An 18478-nucleotide genomic window follows, 5' to 3' on the forward strand; every position below is an offset into this window, starting at 1 on the left:
ACACTGCCAGGTGTATTTCAAGTCTTAGAGAGGCCTATAAGAAACATTCTGTGTCGTTCCGTAATATACAAAACAATTTATTCATTGGAAAATTCCTGTGTATAATAAAGTTTTTTTTTACAGCACCTTCTATATTCCTGTGTATGTGAGGGGGAAAAAAAACTTAAGATGTACTATTATAGGAAAAGATCAACTTTTTTGTGGGTGATGGAGAATCACACTTCCGTGTCGCTGATTCCTCCTTACATATCGACCCCCTACGACTCAGAAATGAGCAGAAAAGCTCGACTGGCTTACAGCACACAACGCAGCGTGAGCGCTTTGCCATCTGGAGCTGTGTCAGCTTGTACATCTCTACAGAAGACAAGTGTGTTATGGATTCAACTTCATCATCCGTGATGATGTCAGGCGTGTGAATGATGTCATGCTGTAGGCATCCAGGTCTGAGGTAAGCAAGAACATAGGGAACAGAGCCAGTACAGCACACATGCTTCCCACAGCTGCGGTCCAATATGCCTAGCATGGCTATAGCAGCCAGAGAGTAGGGAGAGAGCAAAACAACGATGAAGTCAAGAGCGATGACCGAGCCTACAGGCATCTCTCGTTCCATTCCTTCATATGCCATCCAACACCTGAGACCCTGCTACACTGAAGAGGGTTTAAACTGAAACCTTTAACTCCAGCCAGACCTAACCAAGATAAAAGTCAGCAAGATTGTGCAACAAACAGAGGTTCTCACTTTTCTTTCAGAGCCCGGGGGATGGAGATGGATTGCAGAGAGCCAGGAGACAGTAAATAGCATTATAAAAGCTTGAAAAAAAAAAATTATATGAAAAATACAGGCTTTGTCATAAACACAAAACAAGCGACCTAATAACCATAGTAAAGAATGACATTTAGCCAAGCCAAGCCAACCCATGTTAAATAAACTTTATTATGCTACTTATTTGCAGCACTTTCTAGATGATGAACATCAACACAAGTCATGTGGTAACACAAGTCACGTGGCAATGAGGGTATTTTTCAAAATGTGAAAAGTCTCTGTATCCCAAACAATACTCTTAAACAATAAGTAATATTGGAATGGAGTATTCTTTAGGCTACAGAGACTACAAAGACTTTCCATGTTTTGAAAATTCCTGCATTACCATACCACAGGACTTGGAAGCTTGATTGTGTTAGAAAAGGAGAGAAAAGGAGAGAAAAGGAGAAATGAGGCTTATTTCACGAGCCCAGTATATCTAATCATATGTCACGAAAAGCACAAACTTAACACATTAAGTGGGCAATGTACAATATGTTGAAAAAAAGGCTAAATTATTTAATACAAACAAACCTTTTATAAAAAAAAAAAAAAAAAAAAAAACCCACAGTGGAACCACAACCACAAGCTTAGATGTATAGAAGGTGCTGCAAATTAGTTGCTGCAAACATGCTTTTCTACGTGACTGAGTTGGACCAATCTTAACACACAGAGTAGATCTAAAACCTACACAAAGTCAAAACTTTGTTTTGACTACCAGCACTAAGACTACCAGCACTAAGAAAATAAACAAATCACATGGCCCAGCATTGTCTCACATGTGCTTGACCCATTTTCCAAGATGCCATCATAAATAACACCTCATGTTAACTTTTTAAAGAGACAACACATCACAACACATGAAGACTTTTATCGGGATACACTAGGGCTGCACGATTAAGGCACGATTTCAGACTTTTTGTTTATAATTTACCATAACATAACACCATATAACATACCAGCTACCATGGTTATTTTCCTGGTGAGAAACAGGTTTAAACAAAAAAAAAAGTTTTATCAAATTTATCATGTCATTTTTGCAGGTCATTAATTTTTTTTTCATATGAATCAACTGAATTAAAAAAAAAAAAAAAAAAAAAAAAGATTTGTTTAATACTTTTCTTGGTTACTGAAAAATCCCATATTTTTTCATAGTGATCATATCTTCATTAGTATTCGAAGAAATGAAAACTTCTATGAGCAGGTGTGTGTAAATGTTTTTCATGTTTAAAGCATTTATTAGTCAACATCAGTGAATTATCCACTTATAATAAAACTCCAGTCTCTGTCGTGTAACCTTAAACTCTGCACAAATATTAAAACTAGACTGCTCATTACTCAGGCTTTTCAGCCTCTGATAAACAAGATAACATGATTATTTTAAAATAAACAGCAAAGTCAAACAATAATTAAAGCTTAACGAACCCTAAACGTTGTGTTTGTCCAAAAGTGCAGAAGCCAATTATTTTATTTTTTGCCACATTATTTGCTGACTACACACATAATTAGACTTGAACAAACACAAAATTAAATTTGAGGGGAAACTTTCTTGGACAATTCTGCTTTGTTTTTCACTGCGGTACATTTTATAGAAACTTGTAAGAAAGCTATGTAAGATGTTACAAATGTTTTAAGAAGACTGCAGAACAAAGAGCAACGTTTATGGTGAAACACTTAAATAAAAAATAAATAAATAAATAAAGATTTTATTACTAGACAACATAAAAGGATGGAGAATATGAGAGCTCAGATTATTGTGGGTTCTGAGCGAAACTATTTTCAGAGCCAATACACCTGGTGTTGAGAAAATAAATAAAACAGAAGCAAAAGAAAGTGAAAGATGTTAGTTTGTATGCTTTACGTGTCCTTGGGTCCAAAATAAAAAACTTCTCAAGCATCAATAAGAAACGGGCCATTAATAAAGCCTGAATAAGGGAAAAAAAGCCATTGTATTCATATGCAGGTGAAGCTGACTCTTGGTGGAAAACTTAAATGTTAGAAAGCACTGACACTGGAGACTCCTTCCATGAAACTGAAAGAAACTGATGAAGCAGAAAGCTTTACCATATCAATGATAATACATTTTTATTTGTTAAATAACGTCATTTTTAAAAAGAAAAATGGTTTATAATTAGCTTTAGATTATGCAAGATGCCATACAAGTCCCTGTGAGTGAGCTGTTACTATAAAAACATTAACATATTATATATTAAACCTATGATCTGAATTAGAGCTGGAACTACTTTCAGATCTACTCCTATGGAAAATTACTGAAGACCTTCTGAAACCATTGTGAATTGAGAATTCAACAGTACTGCGGTGTTAAAAATGTATATCGGATACATCTAAAACCTATTCTAGAGGTTTTAATGCCTTTCCCTATTCTTTCCTTTATTTCAGCCACAGAGAAGGACTAATATGGCAAAGCCTCATTTCTTTAGTCTGTGTAGGAAACACACACAGGAACTTACAACCACACAGCGATGATCAGATGGTTTCTGACAGGCTGGTACACACAGGCACTGCAACTTCCCTCTGCTCCAAACCAAAGACACTTCCACCATTGTTCGACGCAGCCATCAGTCAACAAAACACGCTTTTTCCGCTCACTGGCAAGTGCTGGCAAGTACTGACTGTCCAAATGAACACACATACCATCCAGGACTGCACAAAAGTAAGTGCATTGTCGGACCACCTTGCAGCGGTCAAAAAGGAAAGAGATACTTTCTTTTCCAAACACTCTTACCAAAAAATCATTTTTTCCTTAAATGAATCAGATTCGTTCTTTACACTCTTTAGTCGCCATCTTTAGCCTTTCTAATCCCATTAAAATATAGGCAGGATAGAAATGGAATGGTTCTCCAATCCATCAGCACACATTAGTGTTAAATCAGAGCCCTTGTCTAGAGTCATTAGCCACCTAGCGAAAAGGATTTGAGAAGCCTGATGAGGGTGAAACATTACACTTACTGAAAGGCCTCCTTTCAGCGTTCTCTTAACAGCAGTGAAATTAATCTGTCTGTCTGTACTGCCAAGTTTTATTGTCTTCTAAAAGAACTGGAGTGATTAATTATACTGAAACGGCAATCTTCATTACCCACAAGACTTACTCTTAATCTGCTGATATACAGACATGCTTCGGTGATGCTGGATGTATAGGATATGAGTGTGACGCTTGTAGCGAAATGATCCACTAATAATTAAAGAGAATCCATCTTAATTATAAGTGGCTAATGTGATCAGCTTAATACCTGGTAAAATGAATGAAAAATAATACGATTTGATCAGATAAGCTGTTGGTTTTAATTAAATAACGGTCGCAGAGATGGGAGACAGGAAGGGGATTGGGAATAGTACCCTAAAGTTAATCTCCTCTCTCATCTATTACTGTGCAGCAAACCTGCCCCATTTCTGCCCTCGCACAAGCACACTCGCTGCCTGAACCATCCTGTCTGATTTAAGGTCCTCTGTAAGCCTAGCATCTATGAACAACAGTTCCTTTCAGTGCGTATTGGGAACCCGAATGCCGATCATGTGCCCCAGTAATCATGGAACCCATTTACTCGCCATGGAACATGATAAGAGGCATCCAATCCAGCCCCTCACACACACACACACACACACACACACACACACACACACCCTCCCCCACTACTAAGCACCACTTCAGTAATGAAGCTGAGCTGGAGAGGAGCACAATCCTCTCCACATCCCAAAGACTGACTGTTCAGGGGGTTAAATTTTGTTGAAAAAAACAGGCTTGCTGACAATCTGCACAGATTTTTGTCTAGACAGCGTCTAACAATAGTTACTTAGCAAGCAGAATGTCAGAGATTAGATCCCTAGACTACCAGCACTAAGAAAATAAACAAATCACATGGCCCAGCATTGTCTCACATGTGCTTGACCCATTTTCCAAGATGCCATCATAAATAACACCTCATGTTAACTTTTTAAAGAGACATCACATCACAACACATGAAGACTTTTATCGGGATACACTAGGGCTGCACAATTAAGGCTAAAATGATAATCCTGATTATTTTGATCAAGATTGAGATTTCGATTATTTATCACGATAATTTTAGGGACAACATTTTTATTGCACTTTCACATTTAAATAAACAGACCGCTGCTTTCACCTCCATGCTGTGCTACATTCTTGCTAATGTACAAATCTTTGCATGAAATTAGACTGATCCTTAAAGTGCATCATCTCATAGAAGCAAAATATAAATAAAATTGTACCCAAAATATAGGATAAGTAAAAATAAAAATGCCATAAACCAAATGAAAATATGCATCAAATATAACAATATGCAACCAAATTAAAACAATTCAGGCGTATGCAGAAAAGTCAATAACAGTGTTTACAGGAGCAAGACGCAGCCAAATCACCCAACAGAGCAGTGACACAGGGATGATGTCATTTTGTACCGGAACCCAGAAGTTTCATCGTAGCGGTTCCCTTGACAAAAACCCAATAGGATTTTCATATAGGCTTTTGGATTATTGCAAAAAAAAAAACAAGCTCTGTGATCAACAAAAATTTACAACACTGACACATTTTGTCCATCAAAATAATTTTCACAAATCAACACAACGTTCATGAAGTTTGAAGCCTAAATACAATCGGCAGAAATAAACAGCTAACGGTATGCTATGAACGAACTACACCACGGTCGCTTGACTTCAACGTCACCATCACCAAGCTTCCGACAACTTTTCCAAACTTTATTTAAAACGTTTTCCATAATATTTCTCTGTGGATGAATCTTCATTGTGAGAACCAGTTTCAGGGCTCTACGGTAACAATTTCTTTATCATTACAAAAATTTACGAGAACAGTCAAAAATTTTGCAGCACGGTTGAAGTTTAGGTTTTTATTATTATTATTATTATTATTATTATTATTATTTTTGAAATGGTAATGTTAATGTGCCACAATAAAACACAAAAGTAGGCATGAGAAAACTTGAGCTGGTCAATTATGACAGAATTTAGGAACATAGTGTGAGCCATAACAAATTAATTTACCTTCTGATAAAACTAAATGTAATATTTTCAGTTAACTTTACAGGTTGTATGCAAAAAAACAACTGTTAACCTGTTCCACCTTGTAAACAAATACAGTAAACATCAATGTTCAGTGTTTGAAGTCTGCTCTTCTTAAATATATTTAAAGCTACACTATTACACATCTATTACACCACTATTACACCACTGTCATGGTTCCTGGCTGGGGTCAGTTCTCAAACCGCTCTGTGTATATTATGTATATATCTGAATAATCTCATATAGGATGTGATTGGGTGAGTTCATTTACCCATCAGATGCAAAGCACTTTAGTTTAATGGTGTTCATTAGGGATGCACCGATCAGGATTTTTACAACCGATATTGATCTAGATACCAATCTTTTTTGTTTAAACTTTAATCAGGAGATCTATCATAAACATTTAAATGTAAGCTCTCTGCTCATGGTCACTGTTAATTGAGTTAAAATAATAGCAATGAGAAATACTGTTGGTTAATTGATAAATAAACAAGCATAAAATATTTATTTTTAAATATCTTAAACAATAAAGAGTCCATATTAAAAGTAAATTAACACAAAAAGGCTAATAACCTTCTAATGAAATAGCGAACTAAGCTTAATGTAAAATTGATATTAAATGCAACACACAGTAAACATTTTCATTTCTCATTTTATTTATATTTTATGAAGTTATTATAATATCCATTTTTATATATATTAAATGATTTTTTTTTTTATAACTAAGCACATTTTCTGTCTTTACTTTAACTGAACATCAGTAAAAGAAGACTGCCTGTAATTTTATATCTTCAGTGAACAGAGGCGAGAACAATCAGATAGGGTTTACAGGAAAATATGTGGAAATATTTGTGTCTTATTGGCTGACAGATCTCAATTCTTCCAAACACTAGCTCACAGTCAGTGTGATTGAAAAAGGATATACGCCTTCTTTTTTTTTTAAACCAGTAAAGGGGTTAAAACTGAAACAGTAAAATCCTCTCATGCTGAGCATGAAAAACAAGGTGTGTAAATGTCCATACGAGTTCCAGTTTACATGAACATGATATGAGCAGAGCATAGGGAAAGATAATGTAACTTGCATGGTACTGTAACAGCTAAAACCATACAATGATAGCTTAGCTTACTAGCGACAACAAACTAGCCTAGTTTTATATTTTATCGGTCTGTTAGTTCTACAAACAGTGAGAACACCTGAGGCAAGTTTTATAATGATTCCAATTTTTTCTGATCATGTCATACATTGACAGCTAAGTTACAGACATTTCCATAAAACAAAGCTTAGGCTACTAGCTGAGCTGGAAAAAAAAATAAAAATGGATGGAGAGGAATCTGGGCTCAATCCCGGATGATTAATAGTCCAGATAACATCAACTTTTCATTTATAGATCATCAACTTTACATTTATATTCCAAGAGCTCTGTTTCACATAAGGCAAAAGATGGAGGACCTCCACTCTCCTGTGTACTACCAACAATTTAACCTTTACATATGGTAGGACACAGTTCACCTCATCAGGTCGTGCTCAAGATGGTAAGATTACTTAACATAAGCATGTGATGTACTCTCTCTTTCTCTCCCTCACACACACACACACACACACACACACACACACACACACACACACACACACACACACACACACACACATTCTCTTCTTCTCCTCCTGTCTCTACAGTAAGTTATGTTTAACAGTGTTTATGATGTCTGAGGGGACCACTGACCCAGAATTGAGGACAATGCCACCCAGCTGTTGATGATGTTCCTCTAACCACATGCACTCCTGTGCCTAGATCCAGGGGTACTTGTAAAGCAGTGAAACACAGAATACTGCAGTAGGTCACCAACATTATTTTTAGCAGCAGATAAGCTCTCATGTGCTTTCCATATCATAGTTTTGTGGTGTGAAGGGAAGAAAACGCAATCTGGCCTCCCACCTGTGCAACACCAGCTATGAGAAGTGTCTCATAGTCTCAGAATTTGAGCTTTGGACACTAAACCAATCCCTTGTTCATACCATAACGGGCTGTTAAGCTTCATGCATGCTGCCACGTATAATTTTTGATATCTATTTTATATATATATATATATATATATATATATATATATATATATATATATATATATATATATATATAAACACAACACTGCAGTACTTTGAAAAAAAACAGAGAAATGGTAGCCTTTGTCTTCTTCCAGTTCACTGCCATGATAAAGAACAGTGTGAGAAAAGGATAAATCACCACAAGTAGAAAAAAAAACAATCATTTATTCTGGTAGCTGTACCGCCATTAATCAATATACTGACAACTAAAAGTGCAGTAAGGGCATATATAGGAAAGTTTATCTCTTTTGACCCTTCTTTACTTCTTCAGATCATACTCTTGTTCACACTGTGCGAGATTCTACAGAGCCATTCATCGCTTATTACAAGACAACATTTGTCTTTCTTTGCTACTGAAAACAACACATTTTCTCTGCCTCTGAATATTTTCTGATTTCTGATCGTCATCCTGCACAAGCAGACAGAGAAAACACTATATGGGTGATCAGGGTTTCAATTGTGTCATAATGAGATTATATTCACAAATATGTATGTAAAGACATTCGAAACTAAAGCCGGGTTCACACTGTACGATTTTGGCCACAGTTTGGTCGTCTGAGACAAATTTTGAGAATCCTAAAAGATTCCTATAATCCTAGGTCAAAATCTGTAGTCTTTGTTCGCTAGTTTGACATGCTCCCCGACAGCCGGTTAACGGCCGTTGAGATCAAATTTTGCCCCTGATTAAATTCTGGCAGTGTCAGAAGATGTGAGGCACAGTCCTGTAGTGTGGCTCCTCCTACGCCATACGAGTCTTCTTTTGTGTGTGCGTTTTTTCGCGTCTTGACTGTACAATCCGATATTAATGACAGCTGAGATCCTACAGTGTGACATGGCTTACATCAGTGATAATGTTTGGACAGTCCGACAAGCAACAATCGCATAGGACTATTAAAAATCGCACAGTGTGCACCCGGCTTTAGGTAACGTGACCCAAGTTTCACAAGTATATGCATATTTCAGATAAATGACTTTAAACATTAAAAAACCTACCTACTGAAATTTTATCATGATAAAAAAATGTCCTTAAAATGACCTCATGCTATTAATGTGGATGCTAGTTAACCACACTGTGCATATTTGCTAGGGCTGTTACGATTCAATCGTTTTCTCAATGCATCGATTACTAATCCTGCCGATCCAGATGCATCGATCTTGAAGTATGATTTTTGATTCAATGATCATTAGTGTTGGATGATTATTGATTTAAAATGCAAATACATCGTGATTTGAGACGATACTACGCTTCTAAAAATTCATACACTCGGCAGACGGCAGAGTGTATAGTGAATAGTATAAGTATATAATATATAGTATGTCATCTGGGACACACGACCTAAAACCCTGACAGCAGCTTCATGAGCTAGTTAAATATGTAGAACATCACAGAGATTAGAGAGATATTTTATCTGCTTTTACTGCTGGAGAGGCCCCGAAGGTGTATAAAAGCTAGAATGGTGTCTCTTTGGCTTTTGTCCCAGCAAATGACACATTCCAGCACTGAAAAGCCCCAAGTTGGTGAAACACTACAGAAATTGCCTATTAAATAAATGCCAACTGACTAATTCCTCCCACTTCAAAAGGAATAAAACTCCAGCCATATTTTCTCTCAAGGACGTGATTAGAAAACATCGACAAACCATGTTTGCTACTAACAGAACGCACTTTACAGCAAGACCTACCTCCAGTAGCAGGACATACCATTGAAACTACCTGCCTAATATTGTGTAGGTCCTTCTTTTGCCACCAAAACAGCTCTGACCCGTCGAGGCATGGACTCCACAAGACCTCTGAAGGTGTGCTGTAGTATCTGGCACCAAGACTTTAGCAGCAGATGATTTAAGTCCTGTAAGTTGCGAGGTGCGGCCTCCGTGGATCAGACTAGTTTGTGCAGCACATCCTACAGATGAAAACTGTAGATAGCCTTCTCTCCCCACATGCACCAGTGAGCCTTGGGTGCCCATGACCCTGTCGCTGGTTCATCGGTTGTCCTTCCTTGGACCAATTTTGGTAGGTACTAACCACTGCATACCGGGACCACCCCACAAGACCTGGTGTTTTGGAGATGCCAAATTCGCGCTGATCGTTACGCTTGCCTATTTTTCCTGCTTCCAACACATGAACTTCAAGAACTGATTTCACTTGTTGCCTAATATATCCCACCCCTTGACAGGCGTCTCATTCAATTCACCAGTCAGTGGTTTTAATGTTATGGCTGATCGATGTAAATGACTCTAGGGAGCATTTAATTGGACAATCGTGATGTTTTGCCTAGATACGAATCATTTTTTTTTCCCTCCTGGAAGTGATGAGCTATAAAATTAAAACTAGAAGACAGACAGAGAGTTAGATAGATAGATAACTTTATTAATCCCAGAGGGAAATTTCCACATTATTTTTTCAGATATATATAGTGAGGTGTCGGTCTCCAGAACACTAAAGGAAAGAAACAAAAACTCTGAAACATCAGTTGTGATATCAGGGGTGCTTTAAGAGCAAAATGGAGCCAATGACAGCAAAGAAATTCTGACATAAAACTTAGATATAGTTGCAGGAGTTTTTTTTTTTTTTAATGGTTAATTGCATCTTTTTTTAGATTCTACTTTGAAAATCATTTTTATTAAATGGTTAAATGGCACCACGACCACCTATTTTAATCAATAATATTACATAACATTTTGTCTCATCCATCCTCCTCCCATCCCCAGATATTACTGATCAAAAACAAGTTTTATTCAGAAATATATCACATTCTTCAGGGTGGAAAAAAAAGTGTTATGACTGTTTAAAATTGATGTGAAGGCCATATGCAGCTTTTCAACAATAGAGCAAAGTGCCAGTCTGAATTAGGACAACTGAGCACATGATGACCACGGTCTTTTTACAAATACATAAACAAACACTGTGAAACTATTTCCATAAACAAAGTCTCCATGATATTTTTGGAGATTAAAAAAAAAAAAAGAACTACACAATATGTGAGAACCGCTCTTCTCACTCTCACTCCTACATCCAGCTGCTAAATCTTCTGTAGTGTTGATGACTGCATCACAACTCAGTAGATCATTAATCTCATTGCTCGCTAAATCAAAAAAAAAACAAAGAATATTTATTATTTATGTATGTGTGTATATATATATATATATATATATATATATATATATATATATATATATATATATATATATATATATATATATATATATATAAGAAATATGTATAAAAATCACAACACAATCCCAAAATGCTTTGCAAAAACATGGCCATCTGGACGCAGCAGTTGGGGGATTAGAGGAAGCCTCACAGGGTGAGTAAGTCTCTCTCGTTCTCTCCCTCAGAGAGAGATAATTATAGGGAGATGCTCGGATTCTGGGTTGCCGCCCTCGGATCTCGCCACAACCGTGGTGTCGGAGCATGAGCATATTACAGACATACCCATGAAGACACACACACAAACACACACACACACACACACACACACACACACACACACACACCTATTTCCAGTACACACCAACTCATCGCTGAGGCTTGCAACACAGGCCCTGGAAACGCAACCACATGCTAGCGGGTTTAGATTAATACCCAGGCTCAGCTTTCTGAAATAAACTCTGCAGAATATAATACTTAATATGTCAAATTGGGGTAAAATTGCGTGACATTTTCCTCAAGGCAGACAAATGGCCAAATCGCCCATTAGGGTGATGGTCATGGTGTCACGGCGTCGCAGATAGCCACAGTGTACGATTGGACGGGTACACCCCGTTTCTTACACGATCAAGTTCCTTAATCCTGTGGTTCTCATGCTTTTGTGTATAGCAGCAGCTGCCCAAATATTTCTTAACCCAATCCCTCTGGACTAGATCATACTACAGCAAGCTCCAGTTCTCCACGCAGGGGATGCAACTGCACTGAAAAACACTTTGACTATGTAATCCTGTAAAACTGTTGTAAACATGTTATCTCTGCCGGCACTCTTAGCATGTTCGTAACGTGATCATACTATACGCATTGTACAGTAAAACAAACAAAAAACAAACAGAAAATCAGACTTAGAAAATTATGAGTTTTGAATCCGAGGGTGCCCATATATTATTTTCATTGTTTATACATTTTTTTTTTTAAAAATCGCAAAGAGATACCAATGAACACAACTGTTCTAGAGCTGTGTGATCTGGCAAATACATATCGCAAGAGGACAGAAAAACATCTATTGATTATATTTTCCTAGATCGTCTATATCACCAATGTCGAAAAAAAAAACACTTTTCTGCAGCTGAATTACGTCACTAAAGATGATGTAAAAATTACGTTTTTGCTGTAACACCAACAATAACAATCACGGAGGAGCGTGACACAGAGCCAAACTCCCCGCAACACCCCGACACCGAACAGGCATCTGCCTAACTAAAAGATAAGGAACCTGTATCTAAAAAGGAAAGCACTTCTATCGTTTTGATAGGATTTCGGTATAGCAGACACTAACAAGAAATGTAAGGTACGCTTCAGACCAGTCATGAATGTGTGCAGATAATCTTCATCAATTTTAGAGAAATTTTTATATATATCATGATCTATATATATATATATATATATATATATATATATATATATATATATATATATATAGAGAGAGAGAGAGAGAGAGAGAGAGAGAGAGAGAGAGAGAGAGTTAGATAGATAGATAGATAGATAGATAGATAGATAGATAGATAGATAGATATAAAAAAAAAAAAATTCAAGATATGAAATTATCCATATTGTGATAAGATCCTGTCCATATTACCCAGCCCTAAACTGCCCTGTGCCAGTTTGACAATCAAAACAAAACAGATGATTTTTACTATATCTCTGTTTCGACATAGTCAATAAGTGGGCCATATTTCTTAGAATGACGTGATCTGACAACTTAATGGCTGCCATGATCAGCAACCACTGTGTGCTAAACAAAACAAGTATCTACATTTGACTAAGAAGTGCTTCACTATTTAGACTTTTGTTGTTGTTGTTCAGGGCTCTGCTGTTCTGCACAGCCTTTCTCTATTTGAGCTTATAATGACAGTGTGACTAACAATGCAAGAGCTTTGAACAACAATTAAAGGATCTTCTTGTTTCCTTTTGGTTTTTGGATGTGCAAAAAGATGTCCGTGCAAGGATTTAACAATTATCTGCTATAGTTTTTCACCGCCAGTTTTTAAATGCTTACTGTGATACCATGAACGTCATATTTTTTTTTATATTTCATATTGATATTTTTTAGACTAGGTTATCATACCATGAAAATTTCAACCTGTAACACCACTACGGCCCGGAAAAAGCAGCAACCTTGACCATCACTTCAGCACAAGCCTTGAGATGAGTTTGTACATCAGGTTTATGGACAGATTTGTTGCACGAAGCAGAGACCAGGTATATTTTACCCTTGGCATTTGTCCATCTGTAGCCTGGGTGAGGTGTTCACTACAGCAGAAATATGAAACTTGTAAATAATATACTCCTTATCGCAGGCGTCAGCTCCAAAGCACTGGGAGTTACAGAACAAACACAATTCCCCTTAAGGGAGACTGCATCACACAACCTTAATAAGCTGCTTATTAAGAACCACATGAACCTGGGTGACGTGATGTCACCGGCATGCGAGCTGTTCACCAAAGACATTCCCATAATGGAAAGAGAGCTTTGCTTTTATGTTGACGTGAATACCTAATGAGAATTTATGCTTTAACGCTGGCTATGACGCTGGCTCCACTCCAGCGAAGGAAAAACAGTACATTTTCTGTGATTACTTAAGCCAAGAGAAAAATGCTTACCATAAAAAGCTTGCATAAATATGAGCGCGAATCATAATGCATTATCCTCTGGCATTGCTCAGTACCGATGTGTCCAAGAGAGTCTCCATGGACATCGGTGCTGGACTGCATCACTTTTTAATATTTAACCATTAGCTAAATGGAAAGCTCTGCTTTGATTCACAAATCGCATTTTCGTTTCGCTGTTCAATTTATAAATAGGCTTTTTATCCATTTTCTCTGCTATGTATTATTACTTTTAGGAAGAAAGAAATGTGGGTACCATCAGAGAAATTGATTTTTCTGTATGTAATAAAATTTAAATAATTATGCCAAGCTAATTAATTAATTAATTAATTAATTAATTAAGTTCAGCTATTTAGTATGGATGCTTAATAATAAAAATAAATGACAGTCAAGCAGCTAAATTTTTTTTTTAATACCGTAATAATGCTGATAAGGTAAAGGAATGAAATGAAGATCTATCATTGATTCTGCCTTATTTTATAGATAATTTTCAGACTTCTGCAAACCTTTTATATGAGGTATGAGATGTTTTGTGCATTACTCAGGCCATTCTAATGAAAGCCAAGTTTTCTGTCTCAGTGTTAAAAACCATTAATCACCTTCCTTACTCTTACTGCACTTCGAACTCTCATAACAACCTCCCGTTTTTTAATAAAGCAGCTACATGGCTGTGGTTATCTAAGGGAGTTCTGTTCACTTCAATCTCCACTTGTATGTGAAGTAAAAGCAGTCCATTTCAGCCTGGGTATGGCCGTACACTCCTTTTGAACATTTCCTGCTTGCACACGTCTATCACGCTCCGTTTTCCTACAGCGCCACATCTGCTCCTTCTCAACACAAATGAAAGAATAATGAGGCTGAGCTGTGTAATTCTGGCCAGGACCAAGCTGATGGGATGCTTTCAACTCCCTTTCCTCACACTACACAACAGGTGAGACTAAGGGACTGAGGATTATTTCAGTTTGGAATTAAGCCCACTAATTGCGAACCTAAATATATCATAGTCTAAAACAATTGATGGAGGAAAAAAAACAACAAAACAAAACAAAACAAAAAAAAACACGTTGCCAAACATGCACATGGAATTTGGAAATTGGAAAAACATGCTGTACGCATGAATGACATTGGCGGAAGACACTAAAGCAGGGTTTATCTCACGGATACAAGCCTGATGTTGTGGGAAGTGTACGAGACCTGTAATCCTCTACAGGTGGTCATGATGTTCTACTAAAACTTCTTGAGGCAAGTAGATTTGTATCGTCATCCCCATCCATAAATAAGCATACAGAGAGACATGAAATATGAGAAATATATGAAGAAGAAATATGGTGCCTTCAGAATGTAAGGGCTATATGAAGTGTATGACAAGTCAGTGTACAACTCAAGAACTGGTAACACAATAAATACACATGACTACGCCTTAACTACACAAAACAACAGGATCAATCAAGAGGCATAAACATGCATAAAACAGGATAAGCAAACTGACTGAGAAAATCCCATGACACTGTAAGCTATTGTAACCAATAGCATATGAGGGTGTAACAGTATACAGCATGGTTTCTCTGAAGGACCCTTTTAACTGGAAAACAAATTTCACCCCCTCTCAGTAGAAAATTATTTTATGAGCAAAATACAATTATTTAAATATGTCTAAATATACGTAACAGTATATATTAAATTATATAATTAATATAGGGGGCACTGTGGCTTAGTGGTTAGCACTTTTGCCTCACACCTCTGGGGTTGGGGGGTTTGAATCCCACCTCCGCCCTGTGTGTGTGCAGCTTGCATTTTCTTCTCGTTCCTTCGGGTACTCCGGTTTCCTCCCCAAGTCCAAAGACATGCATTGTAGGCTGATAGGTGTTTCCAAGTTGTCTGTATTATGTGAATGTGTGTGCGATTGTGCCCTGCAATGGGTTGGAACCCCATCCAGGGTGTCCCCGAGTTCCCTGGGATATGCTCCAGGCTCCCCATGACGCTGTGTAGGATAAGCGGTGTGTGAAATGGATGAATAATGAACATAATGAAATTTAATACCAAAATAAAAGCTTTGAAAATGGTGGGTTGTGATTTTCTGTAACCAAGAAACAAACAAGGCCCCATGGAGATCCTTGGGGTCCTGGGGGTCTCTGGACCCCACTTTGAGAAACACTGGTATCTGGTGTATATTAGTTAGTCACTAAAGTCAGATGATATTAGGATGTATGTATTAGCACTTATGTAGTAGCATCTTAAAACTCTACATCAGTGACATACTGGTAATGTTTGTTGGATCTAAGTAATCAAAACATGTGTGAGAAGTATACTCCAGATGACACTGCAAACATAATACGTTCATGGTGCTCATATCACCCCGATATTAAAAACATATCCTCATATACATTCTGAAAACCTGCTATAAACGAACCGCATGCTTTTCACGTTATCCCCCAAGCCTCCTTTCAAATGAACACTTCCTTTGTGTCCTCCTTTTTTACAGAAAGGTCTGTAAAAGGCAAACCTTTTTTAGCAGAAAGGTCACACTACACAATCTGGACCATGCCTGCTCCGTTTCCTCCCATACGGATTATTTCTAGCATGACCACTGCTGGGAATGAGATTAGAGGTAGCAGCTAAAGCAGCAGGAATACGATCACTTCTGAGCCGAGACACTTACTGTAATACCGAGTGAGTAAAGTGTTACGCAACAACGCACAAACAGGACGAGAGGAGGATCTAAATCAATTACATTTTATTCACTGCATCACACTTTGTAGGTCAGAAAAAGATAAAGTACAGGCCTACTTGTGTCGCTTCTCTAATAAATCTACATGCCATAATAAATTCCACTGTAGCGCAAACACAGGCTGAATGAAAAAAATATCTTGGTTTGAGCATGTAAAATCTATTTATCCAGAGCTTTAATTGCTGGTTCAATTGCTGATTGAATTAGGAGTTCTATATCACATCACCACCTTGTTCCTCAAGTAGTCTCCACACTGATCGTTAATCTAGACATGTTATCTTTCTCAGTGTATTACAGCTGTTTTCAAAGCAGCGTCTGTGCTGTAGAGGTGGAAATCACTACCAATTATAATCATTAAAGACTTTATATTACCCTTACAGGTGTATCGATCCAGCGATCTGGATTAATCCATCAATTTAAAAGGCAGCGATTGAGATGATTCGATGCAACAATAACAAATCGATTATCATCAAATAAATAAAAATGTGTCCCAAAAGTCCCCATAGACAGGGGACAATGTACGCCAGCACCACGTCGGTTGTGCCTTCGTCAGTGGACTTTCGTGGACGTCCACTTCTCTATTGGGCCACAATACTTCCAGTCATTTTGTAGTTGTTAATAAGTTTGCCAGCAGTGTCGTGTATGATGTGCTCGGCATGTTTCCTGTTAAAGTCCATCGCAACGTTGCGACAACTTACTGATCGAGCCATGAGAATGATTCCAATATGGCATTTGGTATTTGTCAAAGGCATTCATCTGAAAAAAATATATACATTATAAATGACGTATGAAAAATTTTGGAAGACATTTTACTAAAAAGTGTTCATTTCCACCAATGTACGGAGACTTTCGGGACACTTTGTATAAGGGATTAATTAAGTATAATGGATAAATTGACTAGACTCAAAACAGGACAATCAACAGGGGGTGTAAAAAAGTAATATGAAAGTGTATATTCATATTTTGAAAATGATTTGTGCAAATACGCTAGCAAGGTGATTTGCTCATATCTCTGCTCCATTTAAATTAGTCCTTCTCTACATCATCATTTGCCAATTAAATTAACAATAAGTCGGTCATACATCGATCGTAGGCTACTGAACATATCAAATCGTTTTTTAAATAAATTATACTTGGACCTAATGTGTTCTGTTGACGGAAATTTCAGGAATAAAAAAAGCTAATATGTGGGTTGTACACAAACACTGAGCCTAAATATTTGAATGGAAGGATTATGTTCATATGTGTGTGTGTGTGAAAAGTTTCAACACCCATGGTGTGATGATTATGATTATGAAAGCAGATATATATGACATACATATGTTCAGACCAGAACAGGTCATAGGATTAACATCAAGGAATAGAACACTAATTTGAACATTATTAGCGTTATTATTGATGGATTGATTTGGCAGCATTTGAAATATTACGCCCATTTTGTTCTGGCGTCATGTGGCGGTAGTTTATTGTATAATACACTGTTTATAGTCTTCTGCATTAAGAAGTTCATGTGACGTTCCTCCACATCCTGCATGTTTCTGATGCCAGGAGACGTGGAATAAACTCGATAAGCTATAGCTCCAGAGCTCTCATTCATGCATCACTGGAACAAGCACCTGAAGAGTTATGATGAGAAAATGATATGTAAATTGTTGAGCGAGTCTCAGCGCATGTGCAGTACATAGAAAGCACTTTAGTCTGGATGACCAACATGTCCATATGTGATGGAAATAGGACTTCCTATTTTTTATTTATTTATTTTTTTTTTTTTTAAGTGCACATATATTGTAGGTATTTGTTTTAGATCAGGAGGAGAGGTTGGATCACTGGAATATATTTTGGCTTGGTTCTGTGCATTTCAAGTGATCCGGACAAATCAAATCCAATCCAATCCAATCCAAAAGCTCAAGTTACGCGGAGCAGCTTTGAATATAAACACAGTGCAAGTAGATGAGAGTAATGGAGACAAGATT

General features: G+C 37.2%; 1 protein-coding gene across 9 annotated transcripts in view; it reads right to left on the minus strand.

Moving 5' to 3' along the window:
* The window catches only part of tmtc2b (transmembrane O-mannosyltransferase targeting cadherins 2b), a 108786-nt gene that overhangs the window by 89506 nt on the left and 802 nt on the right, over positions 1 to 18478 (minus strand). The window lies entirely within an intron of this gene.

The sequence above is a fragment of the Ictalurus punctatus genome, chromosome 4 (genome assembly GCF_001660625.3).
Source record: "Ictalurus punctatus breed USDA103 chromosome 4, Coco_2.0, whole genome shotgun sequence".
NCBI lineage: Eukaryota > Metazoa > Chordata > Actinopteri > Siluriformes > Ictaluridae > Ictalurus > Ictalurus punctatus.